General features: G+C 47.4%; 1 pseudogene; it reads right to left on the bottom strand.

The window, feature by feature from the left end:
* Window positions 1-2650: 2650 nt before the first annotated feature.
* LOC134806975 (pre-mRNA-splicing factor RBM22-like) lies at window positions 2651-10666 on the bottom strand (annotated as a pseudogene).
* Between the last annotated feature and the right edge of the window lie 4089 nt (window positions 10667-14755).

The following is a 14755-nucleotide window of genomic DNA, read 5'->3' as shown; positions in this document are numbered from 1 at the left end:
CTCCACTTTAATGCATAACTCCTGCACGTGGGCAGAATTGCTGTTCTTTTATAAAATAAAGAATGTTAGTTAGTAGAGTTAAATATATAAATTCAGGTCTTTTGGTTTCAGTCATGAAGCTTCCTCCTTAGCATTTCTCTAGTGCTGTAAAAGTAATCTCAGTTTGAATGTTCGGTTTAATCTAGATGTCATTTAAAACAATCTTAGGGATAAAAGACTATGCATTGAGTACACTGTACACTGCTTGGGTGATGGGTACACCAACATCTCAGAAATCACCACTAAAAAACTTATCCCTGTAACCAAACACAACCTCTTCCCCAAAAACCTATTGAAATAAAAATTCACCTAAAATAAAAAAAAAATACAACAATCTGAAAGTAAATTTGCATGTGGCTACATGTTACTTCTTACTTTAATTTTTATTGTCATTTTACAGTGTTCAAGAAACATTGCTTATAGGATTTCTGCCTTTGTGAAGTTAAAGACACTAATTTAGATTTAAAACTTTGCAATATTAAATGATTTTCTTGGTATTAGAAAATTTTGTCCATCCTGTGTTTAGTGCTCCAAAATGCTGATCACTTTTCCACTTGATTAACTTTCTAATAAAGTTTCGAACTTTATTTATTTATTTATTTATTTATTTTTTTTTGAGACAAAGTCTAGCTCTGTCGCCAGGCTGGAGTGCAGTGGTACAATCTTGGCTCACTGCAACCTCTGCCTCCCAGGTTCAAGCAATTCTCCTGCCTCAGCCTCCCGAGTATCTAAGACTACAGGCACGCACCACCATGCCCAGCTAATTTTTGTATTTTTAGTAGAGACCGGGTTTCACTATGTTGGCCAGGATGGTCTCGATCTTCCGACCTCATGATCCGCCTGCCTCGGCCTCCCAAATTGCTGGGATTACAGGCATAAGTCATCGCCCCTGGCTTTTTTTTTTTTTTTTTTTTAGTTTCAAACTTTCTAATAATTACTTAACACTCTTTATTTTTTCTATACCAGACAGTTGATTTCTGTGATCATTTTAAAATCGATTAATATCATTGTAAATGTATCCATTTTTCATTTAATTAATCTCTGTGTACACAGTGAACTCTTTGGTATTAAATCTACATGTATATGTCTTGAAATTATACCTAACACATCATTAATTATATCTAAGAATTAACCACTCTGATTAATCAGATTTTCATCTCTTTCCACCATTTTGCATTTACTGCATCATTTTGTGTGTATTAAAATTTATAATTCCTTTTCTGTAAACATATTTCCAATATATGAAATTTATGTGATGTACAAATATTAATACTTAGGAGGTACCTTCAGTTTGTCATTTAGGCAAAATCAAGTCTAATGACACAGTTTTCCAATTAACTTTTTTCTTTGTTACCTATTTATAATATTTAAATTTAATGAGCCCATAATTATATTCATATATACATATACATGTAAATGATTACTACAGTAAAGCAATTTAACACATGCATGAACTCATGTAGTTTTCTTTTGGTGTCAAAACACCTAAAGTTTACCCTATTCAAAAATTACTAGTATATCATATAAAAATAGTAACTATAACCTTTAAACTGTACTTTAGTACTCCAGTTTCATTTATTTTATGTAACTGAACATTGACTTGTGTCTCTTCTCCCCCCAGTCATCATTCTATAGTGTCTCTATGTATTTAAACTTTTTAAAAGTTTCATATGTAACAGAAATTATGCAGTATTTTTCTCTCTCCCTAAGCTATTTCACTTAGCTTAATATCCTCCACGTTCATTTATGTTATCACAAATGGCAGTATCTTCTCCTTTTTAAAAGCTGAAATATGTTACATTATTATATATTATACACACACACACACAAACACCTCCCCCACAGTTTTTTTCTCCACTTATCCATCAATACACAGTAACTTGATCCCATGGCTTGGCTGTTAGGAACAATACTGCGGTGGGGCATGGGGAAGAGGGGAATGCAGATATCTCTACAAGATGCTGATTTCATTTTCTGTTGATATATAATTTATAAGAGGGATGGCTGACCCATACAATAGTTCTATTTTTAGATTTTCAGGAACCTTCATAGTGTTTTCCATAATGGCTGTACTAACTTACATTCTAAGCAGCAGTGTACAAACGTTCCTTTCTCTCCACACCATCACCAACATTTATTATCTCTTGTCCTTTTTATAACAGCCATCCTAAGAGATGGGAGGTGACATCCCATTGTTATTTAACCAGAAACTGTAAAACTAGAAGAAAACATAGGGCAAAAGCTCCTTGACATTGGTTCAGATAATTTATTAAATACGACACTAAAATCACAAGAAACAAAAACCAAAAATATAAGTAGGAGTACATCTAACCCTAAAGCTTCTGCATAGGAGAAATCAATCAATGAAATTAAAAAGCAGCTTATGAGCTAGGAGAAAATATTTGCTAACAATATATCTCATAAGGGGTTAATATCAAAATACATAAGAAACCCATGCAACTGAATAAAGAGAGAAAATTCACCAAAATCTAATAACCTGATTTAAAAACAAAGAACCTGAATAGACATTTATCTTTTAAAAAACATATAAAAATGGCTAACAAGTATTCAACATCAGTATTCATCAGGAAAATGCAAATCAAAGTCCTCATTTACTTTAGCTTTTATAATTTATTTCACACAATAAATATGAATGTGTACAGCAGGTACAGTAATCTGCATCCTACAACAGAGGACCCTGAGACTGGTGACTCGGGGATGCATCTGCATGGAGCCGGCCTGGGGTGGGGTGAATCGTGCTGAAGAGGACAGCAGATGACACAGAACCAGGGGAAGCGAGTCACCTGGGACCCCTCAGCAGAGGAGCCTCGGTCAGTCCCCAAAACTCAGCCCCACCCTCTGGGGACCTGCTCCCTGCTGGCTTGGTCAGCACCATGGACAAAGGACAAGTGGGCGAGGCTGTCAGAAAAGAATGGAGGGAGGAGGACAGCCAGGTGCCCCAAGCCAGGGCTCCTGGCTGACAGCCCTGAGAACCTCCTGAGGCTAGCAATTGGGTAGAGGGCCAAACTGGCCACCTGTGGAGTCCTCAGTCACCCTCATTACCTCTGGTGCCACCGCAGCAGCGCACAGCAGCCCAGTTAGTAAGCAATAAGGCAGGCATGTGGATGGATCAGAGGAGTCTTGCTCAGGGGCTCTTATAGGACAAAGGTAAAAGAAAGGCCACTGTGGCTGGAGAGAGGGTCACAGCCCCTGGGTCAGACACGATGGAGAAATGAAAAGGGAAGGGGTGGTGGCGAATATGCAGGAGAGGCAAGTGGATGCAGGATGGTCAGAATCTATTAGACAGGATGGGCTCCAGGTGCATCCTCAGTGTACTGGGCACTTCTCAGCCTTCCTGGAACTGAGCCTGGTGATGTGGTCACTTTTGGGGAGACTGTTGTCAGGGCCCAGCCACACACCCCTGGGCAGCACTGTCCCATCTCAGGATTGGACCTTCTCAGCTCCCATAGGGGATGCTGCCTGCAGCCCAGGAAGGGCAGCCCCCTTGTGCACCCTGAGCCCCCATGGATCCTCAGCAGCCCCTGCCTGGCCCTGCGCTCCCTCTGCTCTCTTGCCCCAGCCCCTCCTGAGTGTCAGCCAGTAACGAGGCCCTGTCTGTCCTTTCTTCCCTATGCAGGCTCCTGGGCTAAGACCTGGGTCAGATGGGGATGGGGCTGGTCCTTCCCTGAGGCCTGCTCGGGAAAGGGGATGGCCCCTAGCCTGGTCTGGGCCCTCAACTCTCCTCATTGCCTTACAGTGAGACAGAGCTCCCCCTGTCTGTGCCCTGGAGGTGGAGGTAAGAGCCTGACCCTGCCGTATGGGAGCTGCTCCATAGATGGGCAACTTGGTGGGGGGTTTGTGATGTGGAGGCCGTGGCCTGTGGGCATGCGTGCTGGGAGTGGGAGTGACATACTGTCACTAGGAGAGGCCAGTTACTGCTGAATCTCACCCCAAACTCTAGCCCTGCAGGTTTTTTACCACAGCCACCACCAAGAATCACAGTAGTGTCTCAGGAGTTGCTGCCCGCTGCCCAACAGGGCCCTACCTGGAGGCCAAGACCCAACCAAAGCCCAGGGTGTCTGTGCCCTGGGAACAGTGTGTCCTATGGTCATGAGGCCAGGCCACCAGTGCCCACTAATCAGGGGCTTGGTTCTGTCCTATTCTGGTTCCTTCCAGTTCAGTCCCATCAGGGCCCCTAACCACAAGACCCAGCATCCAAGAATCACTCCAGGAAGCCTGGCAGCTCAGCTCACTCCATCACTTCTTACCTACAGCAAAAACGTCAGGGCATCAGACACACAGATAAATGCCTATAAATGCTTAACTGGAATAAATCTAGGAACAGCAAGAAGGCACAGCTGTGAGTGAGGGTCCCCCATGACTGCTCTTCAGGGTTTAGGACAGGAGCCCATTTTTCCCTCCTGGTGCTGCCTGCCTCTCAGACAGGGCAGGACACACTTTCCTCACTGAAAGGACAACAGGCCTGGTCCCTAGCCCTCCTGCCCATCCCTGCAAGCATCACCTTGCTGGGAGGAATCTGATGCCTTGGCATGGTCTGCTTCTAAGCCAGGAACAGGAACACCTTCTGGACATCCCATAGGAAGGAATAAATCCAGATCAGAGTTCACAACCTGAGCTCTTGCCCACTCTTCGTGAAAATGGAGGCCCAGTCCTAGGCAGACTGAACCTCTCCTGAGGAACTGTGGAGCCAAAGACTGGAAACTTCCAGAATCCTTAGGCTCAGATCCCCCTTAGAGTCACCCTGAGGTCTGTCTCACCAGAGCATCTTCTGTCCACAAATGTCTCATTGTGTCTAAAAAGGAATGCTCACAGAGGTCTGGGGCCCAGCACGGTCACTCCTACTGAATGTCGAGAAGACAAAGGCCAAGAACCCAGGGAAACACCAGGTCTGGCCCTTCCACTCCCAGCTAGAGCAGGATGCATAGGCCAGACTGTGTCAGAAGCCCAGCTACCCAGATGGAGGGAAAGTCAACCCCAAAGGGGCGGAAGGGGTCAGTCACACATCCTGGGCAGACAGTGGCATGGGCAACACAGGTGAGCTGTGTGCTGATGACTTTCCTGGCTTTGGAAATGAAGTATCTGCAGAAAAAGACTCCTTCCCTTCCAGAATGTCTGTTTTATGACAGCAGTTTTGACAGTGACTCTTGTGTCTGTTCTGAGGCTTGGCCCTGCTCTATAGAAAATGGAGCAGGCCAAGATGTCCTCTGAACATGCACCAGAATGACCTAGATGTGAGCCAAACCTTCACAAGCCATGCCATGTTCAGAGAGCGCTGCAGCATCAAGTAAGGCGTGTGGGGCATGGAGGGTGCCAGGGGAGGCGGGCAATCCGGAGGGATGGGTCATCTGAGGGGCAGTGGGGAGGTCTCAGGACAGGGGTAGGGTCTCAGAGAAGAGAGTGACAGCCCAGCCTACTGCCTAGAGATCTGGCCTTGGGAAGGGTCTGCAGAGGGGCCTGGAAGAGTGAGGTTTTCAGGGCAGTCCAGGGGATTCTGAACACCTCTACTCCTTCCTTGAAGACAAGCAAATGTTGTGCACCCAGATTGCCACCTTAAACTGACTCCTACAGTGCTTGCTTGATGGGACAAGTGTGCACAGGAGACCCAGTCCAGGGACCCTGCCCAGGAGTCTGTCTCCTCCAGAAGGACCCAGCTCCCCTCCTCTGCACAGGAGGCAGAGGCAGATCCCTGCAGGGCACACAAACCATGCCCTGCCTGAGAGGGGGCATCACACGGCTGGGGCTGGGACTCAGGGCCAGCATCCTGGGCAGACTGGGCCAGGACTCATCTTGGGAGAGCACTCAGGGAGCCCCCTCTTTCAGGGGTCACATTTGATGGAGATGAGAACACCCCCATAAGGAGCTGCAGGACCTTATCTGATCCAGCCTCCTGGGGGAGGTCTCATCCCATGCAGAGGGGGCCCCCAGCACCACAGACTGAGGCCCCAGTAGGCCCTGCTGAGGCCACCAGCCCTCCACCGTGAAGGGCCAGGTCCTCCCATGCCTGCTGTTCCCACAAACCCCTACTTCAAGCTCATCACAAGCTCATCCTCAGGCTCTGGTACATCTGCCTTCTGCAGGGCAAGCTCATGCTCATAGCCAGGGCACATGCGGCATTGAAAGTGCACAGAACCCTGTCCCCATGTGCCCAAGGGTGCTGGGGAAGCACACAAGCACACCAAACCTGGCCCGAAGGCAGTGCTCACACTGCCCACAGGACCCTCTGCTTTAACCCAGAGGGACGGCCAAACCAAGCCAGGCCTGGTGGACTGGACAGGGCACCATGAGTCCTCCTGGAAACCGAACCCACCCCTGACACAACTCAGATGAAAGGCAGGAGTGTGGCAAGCTCTTCCCTGACTGGACCTTCCCCCATTAGTGGCCTCCTGTGCAGAGTTGGACCCCAGGGGTATCTAGAAAGGACCCAGCACTGCCTAGTGTGAGGTGCCCATGGCGGAAATAAGGTGAAGTCACAGACCCCTCCCAGGAGACCCCTCCTGGCCTGATGCCCAGCCCCAAACCTAGACCCTCTCCTGAAGCTCTCCTGTTTGTCCTGTGGGAGCTTTCCTAAGATGCACTGTCCCATACCTGGGCTATGGACGATGATGTGGTTGTGAAGCACTTTGAGGCCTCCATGGCTGAGCTCAGAAAGATGCACTATGACCACTGACCCCAAGGTGGTCTCCAGCACCAGGTCCCCTCCTGAGTCACCATCTAAGACAGTAAATAGTGGGGAGTGCCCAGGACCCTCCATCCCTGCTCCCCAGGCCTTCCTTCTCCTTCTCCTCTTCCTTCTCTAAGAAGCTTCTAAAAACAGGCCAGCTGGGCCCCAGGGCAGGTGCTGGACTCACCCCAGTAACAGGGCAGGGGATGAGGGCAAGACCCCTCCAAGCCCCCCACCACACCCTTCCCCTCCTGCCCTACAAGAACCCTGGAAGCCCCTGGAGGGCTCAGTCCTGTCTGTGCCAGCCCACACCCATAGCTGCGAGCACCAACAGGGACAGAGTGCAGCAGGGGTCCCCACTCACAAGTTCCCATACCCCAGGCAGGAAACACCCCTCACTGTGGGATCAGCAGGGACCCTCACTCACAAGCGCCCATACCCCAGGTGGCACACACCCCTCACTGTGGGATCAGCAGCCTGTAGGTGTTTCCTCAGTGTCAGACCAGGTGGGTTACTAGAGACCCCAAAACTCCAAGGACCCAGATACCTGGGGCCCAGCCGTACAAAGGTCAGATGGGCTTGGGGGAGAAGTGGACCAAGTTTGCTTTCCATTCAGCTAAACATTCAAAGATCCCTAGGAAGGCCCTGGTCCTGGAGAGAGGGTCTCTGGCACCCAGGCCTCTACGGGCATCCCTCAGCATGGAGGCCCTCCCCAAGGGGGATGGGTTGGCCCTCCCTGGTCCACTAGCCCAGCTCCAGAAGCCCAGAAGCTGACCTGAGGCCAAGTCCCAGCAGCACAAGAAGAATTCCACAGAGCCCAGGGCAACAGGCCACTCTCTGGGGGCCCAGCGGCTCAAGATGTGGCAAGCCTGTTCCTATCTCAGGATAGACCATGGGATTTTTGGCGATTTCTGTGTTGGAATTCTCTCCCAAACTCCCCATGGACCTGGACATCCGGGGCTCATGGTGTCCACAATGCAGCTTTGAGCAGGGATTCCAAACCCCTGTTCTTTCTACATCTTCCCTGGACACCCCCAGGACAATAGGACAGGCCCTGGCCCTGAACCCCCTCAGGGCCCCAACAACCAGGCCTTGCCCAGCCCACTGAAAACCCAGCAGTAGGGCCATAGACACTCCCCTTCCATGGTGGCACCTGGATCTGACCTTTCTCAGGGGCCACTGAGCAACACAGCCTTAAAGGAGTCAAGACAGCACCCAGACAACCCCAGACAGCTCCTGAGCTGGGTGAAATCAGTGTCAATGCGGAAGCTGGACTCAGAGGCTGCTGGAGGGGAGGGGGATTGTGGCATCTGCAGAGCCCCAGCCAGCCAGCAGCCTGTCACATGTCCCCATGCCTGCCCACTTGCGTGACAGAGCCTCCCTCACAGGGCAAACATCCTAGACCTACAGATGCCAAGCTCAGCCCAAGCCCTGGGAGAAAAGGGACCCACGGGAGCCATGGGTGCCAGAGAAATAGCCAAGATAACAAAAGAGGGGACTGAGCTTCCTGGGGCACTGTCCAAAACTAGAATTTGGCCCAGGGAAGGGCAAGCCCCTTAAAGCAGTGTGTGGGTACACAGGGCCCCCACAAGGCAGGGCATGCCTGGCAGGGCCAAGCCAGTGATGTTACCGGGCTCAAAGAGCAACCATCCACATCGCTGAGGGCAGGACAGGAGCAAGTGGACCAGCCTCCAACCTCTTCAACTCAAGGAAGCAGCGATGGCTGGACTCCAGCACCCTGAGTGGCCACCATCCAACCATCAGTGGGGCACAGGCCAGAGACCATTGATCTATCGGGTTGTCCTAGGGCCCTGTTTCCACTGCACAAGAACGACTTCAAATTGCACGATCAAGTAGAAGCTGGTGAAGAATGGGCCCAGGAGCCCGGGTCCCTGGGGCTGCTGTCCTCGGCAGGTCCAAAGGACAGAAATAGTCAGAAAAGGTGTCTATGGTCAGAAAAAGTCAGAAAGGTAGTCTCACTCCTTCGAAGGAGGCTCCAAGTTGGGGACCAGAGCTGCAGCAGGAGGAGGACCTCCTGGCGGCCCTGAAATAGGCTCTGGCAGGATCCCAGAGTCTGCCGTTCTGTGCTTCTCTTTCTCCTTTTCCTTGAGGGCTTGGAATCTTCCCCCATTTGACGGTGAGTCTGCAGCCATGGACAATCAATTTACAAAAGGACTTCTCAGTGGCCATTTCCATAGCCTGCCCTGTGGAAAGCTGATGAGAGCACACTGCTGTCTCTGCACAACAGTGACCATCCGGATCTCGCCAACAGGTAAAGATCATTTCTTAAATCTGTCTCAGAAATGGTATCCCCCAGACTATCAACATAGACGGCGGGCAGACTTCTCTTCCAGTGGGTCCAGATGAAGCATGGTTGAAGCCTGCTCTAGAAGCTTATCTGCTACGGGGTCATTGTTTCCGCATATCGATTTTTAATATTCTGATCAGCAAGGGGGTCATCTGGATCTGCAGGCTTCTCATGTCTGTGCAGACACTCCTCTCCTCTCTCACCCTCTCCCTTTACCCATAAAGAGCAAATGTGGGGCTTATTCCTTAGGCAGTAGAGTGTGGTCTGGGCCAGTTTAGGCAGCATGTCACTGGTGCATGCGGCTTTCCCCAGCGGGACAGCTGGTCATATTCTATTAGGGTTAGAAATCCCTCTCTCCATATCTGCAGTGGCCTTTTAAAGACAGTTCTGCATCATGAACCTGGATGGGCAGTCATACTCCAGGTGTGAGAGGCAGGTCTGACAGACATTTTCTGCAGGCTCAGCACCCTTCAGTCTTGGAATGCATGTGCACCACACAGCCCCAGCCAGACACTGAATGACCTGGCACAGATTTTGCATTTTTTCTCATCGTTTTCTTGGGTCATTCAGACACACAGGTTTTCTCTAGGACATGTGTGACACAGAAGAGAGAACCATCCTCTCAGTTTTGTCTGTTTTAGGTGCTGGAGCCCAGAGAGGTCTCCTCTTGAGAGGGTCGGCAGGCAGTAGTAGCTTTTTAGGTGGGAGAGAGGACCCCCACAATCCCAGCAGCCCCAGCTCCTCTTTCTGGCTCTTTTCTTGAGACCCTGGACAACTGCCTTTGACCACATGTGATTCATCTTTCTTTACTCAAGGCAAACATCCCTCCCAAGGAATCTCCATTCTTGGAGGAAACTCTTGGCTTCCTGGTCTCTCCAAGACCTGGCCTGGAAGAGACAGAGAAACGTGAACGCACCTTGAAATACAGTGTATACTTGATGATTTTCAAAGACCCTCCCTCTACACTCACAGGGCTTAAGGAGACCTTGTGTCTGCTGCTGGGAGATGACAAAACCTTAAGTGAGAAGGTCAAGAACCAGGATCACTAGAAAAAGAAATGTCCAATCTCTAAACGCATAGACATGTTGGGAAACATCTGTGTGTCTGGATATTTATTGTGTCCAATGATGGATAAAGACTCAAAAACTCACCGGGCACGGTGGCTAATGCCCTTAATCCCAGCACTTTGGGAGGCCAAGGCAGGCAGATCACCTGAGGTCAGGAGTTCAAGACCAGCCTGGCCAACATGGCAAACCCCAACATGACAAAACCCCATACAAAAATTATTGGGGCATGGTGGTGTGAACCTGTAAACCCAGCTACTTGAGAGGCTGAGGCAAGAGAGTCATTTGAACCCTGCAGGCAGAGGTTGCAGTGAGCCAAGATCACCCCACTGCACTCCAGCCTTGGCAACAGAGTGAGACCCTGTCTCAAAAAACAACAACAACAGCAACCACAACAACAAAAAATCAACAAAAAGAAACCTCAAAAGCAAAAAGATTTTGGCAAAGTACTCCTGGCCTGGAAAGGCTCTTTGTTTTACATGCAGGTGATCTGTCCTGAAAAGAGGCCTCCTGGTCACAAAGTCTTACTTGGTAAGAGCTCCAAGTACACAGAGCCACAGGCCCATCATCCATGGAGCTGCCTCTGCTGCCCAGGATGGAAACTCAGGGTAAAGGTGACTGAGGCTAGAACAAAAAGATTAGAGAAAAATAAAGAAAACTAATTTGAAAAAAATTAAAGAAAAATATAGTAACCTGAAGTAATTTTTATTAAAGCCATGTCTGTGAATAAGTTCAATATGGCTAATCACAGTACTGTATATAATAATCTAAAATTTTAACTATTGGCCAAGCACAGTGGCTCATGCCTATAATCCCAGGGCTTTGGGAGGCCAAGTTGGGAGAACTGCATGAACCTAGGAATTGGAAACTAGCCTGGGCCACAGAGTGAGACCATGCCTCTGCCAAACAATAAAACATTAGCTGCGCATGGCGGCATGGCCTGTAAAACAATAAATAGAAATGAAATTATAACTACCACAAACTAAGCTACAATATTTATGTCATCACAAATTAATAGTCAATTTATTTCAGTCCAAAAGAGATAACCAAGAATTGATTTCAAAATTAATTCAGAGCTTTGCCCTCTCTGTATGGTGGAAGAGCAAGAAACAGACTCCCTCTGGCACCAAACACACAGGAAGCCAGACCAACCACATGAACCAGATGTCTCCAAACACTAGAAGCATCTGCAAGGAGCACAGAACTGAGGTCTGGAGGCTGAAACCAAGAGAGGGGACTGCGTTGCTGCCCCAGCTTAGAGCCTGCAGAGCCTACTGGCAGTGCAGGGTGGGAGGATATAGGAAGAGCATGGAAGTCCACATGTTAAGGAGACAGGGTTGAGAATGTGAGGAGAGAAAAATATACGGCTGAGTACCAGAAAGTAGGGAGGAGTGGCTGAAGTAGGGGTAAGATTGGCGAGTAGAAGACAGGGGCTCATTGAACCATTGGCAGGTATATGGGTAAATACCAATCAAGATAAATAATATTACCCAGTACAAAAGGGAAAAGGGCACTCTACACCTTTTTTTTTTTTTTTTTTTTTGAGACGGAGTCTTGCTATGTCACCCAGGCTATGGTGCAGTGGCGCAATCTCAGCTCACTGCAACCTCTCCTCCTGGGTTCAAGTGATTCTCCTGCCTCAGCCTCCTGAGTAGCTGGGATTACAGGCACGCACCACCATCCCCAGCTAATTTTTGTATTTTTAGTAGAGACAGGGTTTCACTATGTCAGTCAGGCTGGTCACGAACTCCTGACCTCGTGATCCGCCTGCCTCGGCCTCCCAAAGTGCTGGAATTACAGGTGTGAGCCACCATGACTGGCCCACCCTACATTTTTTTCAGAACATTTTCACAAGAAAACTTGTCATTATGAGTTTAATATTGTCCAAAAGTAGAAGAGGGAACATTTCCCAATATATTTTAGGAAGCTAGTATTACTCTCCAATAGAATCAGAGAAAGGAAGTACCAAAAACAAAAAAAACAAAAAAAACCCTGTAAAATAATATGCCTCACGAAACTCGATGTGGAAATCCCCAACAAAACATTATTCAACAGAGCCACATGCTTCACCCATGGGTGAATTTCTTCTAGGAATCATAAAGATTTGGGGAAATCAAAGGAAATCTTTTATTAAGAATTAAAGTTGTAGACTCCTATCTTGAGTTGATTACTTTGAATTTTTGGTCCCAAAATATATACAGGACCAGATCTAATTCTATAATCTTTATCACATGCAGCCAGATGCTGAAGAGAAATAGATATAACAGCAATATGGGAGTTGTCCTCTCTAAAGCCCAACTGAAAAAACCCAGAGTCAGAAGTTTTACAAACAGAAAAACAACATACTTACTCTGAACCAGGGAAGGAGAGGTAATTCAAACATTTAAATTTAAATTGCTATGAGATTACTGACTTGTTAGAAACTGAAGGAGCGAGCAATGCTTCTGAACTCCATGCTTTTCCATCAGAAAACGGAGATAGACAACCTCGAATTTATCCAGTCATAACATTAATTTCCCTATGAAACAAATCATAAAATAAATATTAAACTCATGACATATTCTCTGACTAAAAGAAGGCAAGATAAACTGAACAGTTAATTATCAGTGTAATAAATTATGTACAAGAATCTTATTGCTGCATTTTTTAACAATGATGAAACTAGAAACAATGTAAATTTCTATCAAAAAATAAACAGTGAAACAAATATTGTATACCCATTCTTTGGAATACATTAGAAATAGAGAGTTAGAATCTCATGCACTTATTTGGAATAATGTAAGTGATACATTGCTTGTGAAACAGCAAAATAAAAACAATATAGTATAATATAATCTGTGTTCAAAAACTGTACATGTATTTATCTCTTTTTTTTTTTTTTCTGGAGGCAGGGTCTCACTCTGTCACCCAGATGGAAGTGCAGTGGCGTGATCACAGCTCACTGCAGCCTCAAACTCCTGAGCTCAAGGGATCCTCCCCACTCAGCCTCCCAAAGTGTTGGGATTACCGGCCTGAGCCACTGCACCCGGCCAACTTTATACGTATTTATAAATTTATAGAAAACATCCAGAAGAATAAAAACCAAGCTATAATAATTTCTTCTAAGAAGGGAGTGAGTTTGGAAGGAAGAGGAAGACATGGGAGACTTTCACTACATAAATATCTTTATGATCTGACATTCTTAAAATAGCATGCATTTATTTTATAATTAGAAAAAGAGGAAAAATATAAGCATTGTTACCATTTGGTAGGAGGGCAATAGTTTTGTTTTCATCAGTATTTGTATTGCATGTTAGTACATAGCACAAACCTGGAAGAGAAGGCCCAGAGGAATAATTAGAACAAAAAAAATCACACCTCAAAAAGAGAGTGGGTGTTATCTTTACATATCAACAAGCATTCCAGGTGAGTGCTGGTCAGGATCTACCGCTGCTCCAGCTCCCTCAAATCACCTCAAATCAAATCTACGCCCTGACAGGAGGAAGGCAGAGGACAGGGAAGGCCAAGTGCCAGCAAGTGCTCTCCCCAACCAAAGGCCTGTTTCTGCAAGTTTCCTGTCATTAAGAAGAAAATGGAGTCCTAATGAGATGTGGACCCCTTCGGGATGCTGGCAGAGAAACACAAACTGGAATATGCCATAATCATACCTTAGAGGAAGACTTCTAGGTTGAGACTTGAAATTCATGAAAAGCTTGTGTGAAGTAAATAAAGCTACTCTACCTCTCTGAGTGTCAGTTTCCTCACTTATAAAATGGGGATCGCATGCCAACATCAGGAAGTTGATGCCAGAGTTAAATTCACAAAGATATCTAAAAGTGACTGTTAATGCAAGAATCCACTTTATTTAAAAACAAACAGGCCGGGTGCGGTGGCTCACGCCTGTAATCCCAGCCCTTTGGGAGGCCGAGGTGGGCAGATAATGAGGTCAAGAGATCGAGACCATCCTGGCTAACACAGTGAAACCCCGTCTCTACTAAAAATACAAAAAATTAGCTGGGCGTGGTGGTGGGCGCCTGTAGTCCCAGCTACTCGGGGTGCTGAGGCAGGAGGATGGCGTGAACCTGGGAGGCGGAGCTTGCAGTGAGCCGAGATTGCACCACTGCACCCTAGCCTGGGCGACAGAGCGAGACTCTGTCTCAAACAAACAAAAACAAAACAAAACAAAACAAAAAACAGCATCAGACCTCAAAATACACAAAAGAAATAATGTTCATGTGTCCAAAGAGGAGATGATCAGCTTTCTAAGCAGCCTGAGCACGTGAGAATGAGATCTATCCCCAACTAGAACTCTTCACAGCTCCACTGAAGAGGACACATACAGGGCCCCAAGAAGCTAAGTGCATGGCCAGTGTAGAGTGACTGGTGTAGTGAGGGTGGAATCCCCAAAGACCCTCTGAAATGCAGTTACACAACAGGCTCCCAGGAAACACTGGAACAAACCAGGCAGCTGAGCAGATACTACCAGGAACGGAGTGAGCAGAGGAGGGTCAGAGCCACAAATCTCAGCAGAATACACCAAACTGCAAGGAGCTCCTGGCTGTGTGAACAGCAGCTGTGGCTGCATCAGGACCAATCTTGTGAGGCAGCTGCTGGGGACAGCTGAGATCACGTGTTTTTGCAGCCACACACCCAACAGCAGTGCCTCTTGAACACAAATCACAA

The sequence above is a fragment of the Pan troglodytes genome, chromosome 6, assembly GCF_028858775.2.
Source record: "Pan troglodytes isolate AG18354 chromosome 6, NHGRI_mPanTro3-v2.0_pri, whole genome shotgun sequence".
Taxonomy (NCBI): domain Eukaryota; kingdom Metazoa; phylum Chordata; class Mammalia; order Primates; family Hominidae; genus Pan; species Pan troglodytes.
The sequence above is the reverse complement of the archived record's forward strand: the minus strand, read 5'-3'. Positions and strand labels throughout refer to the sequence as shown.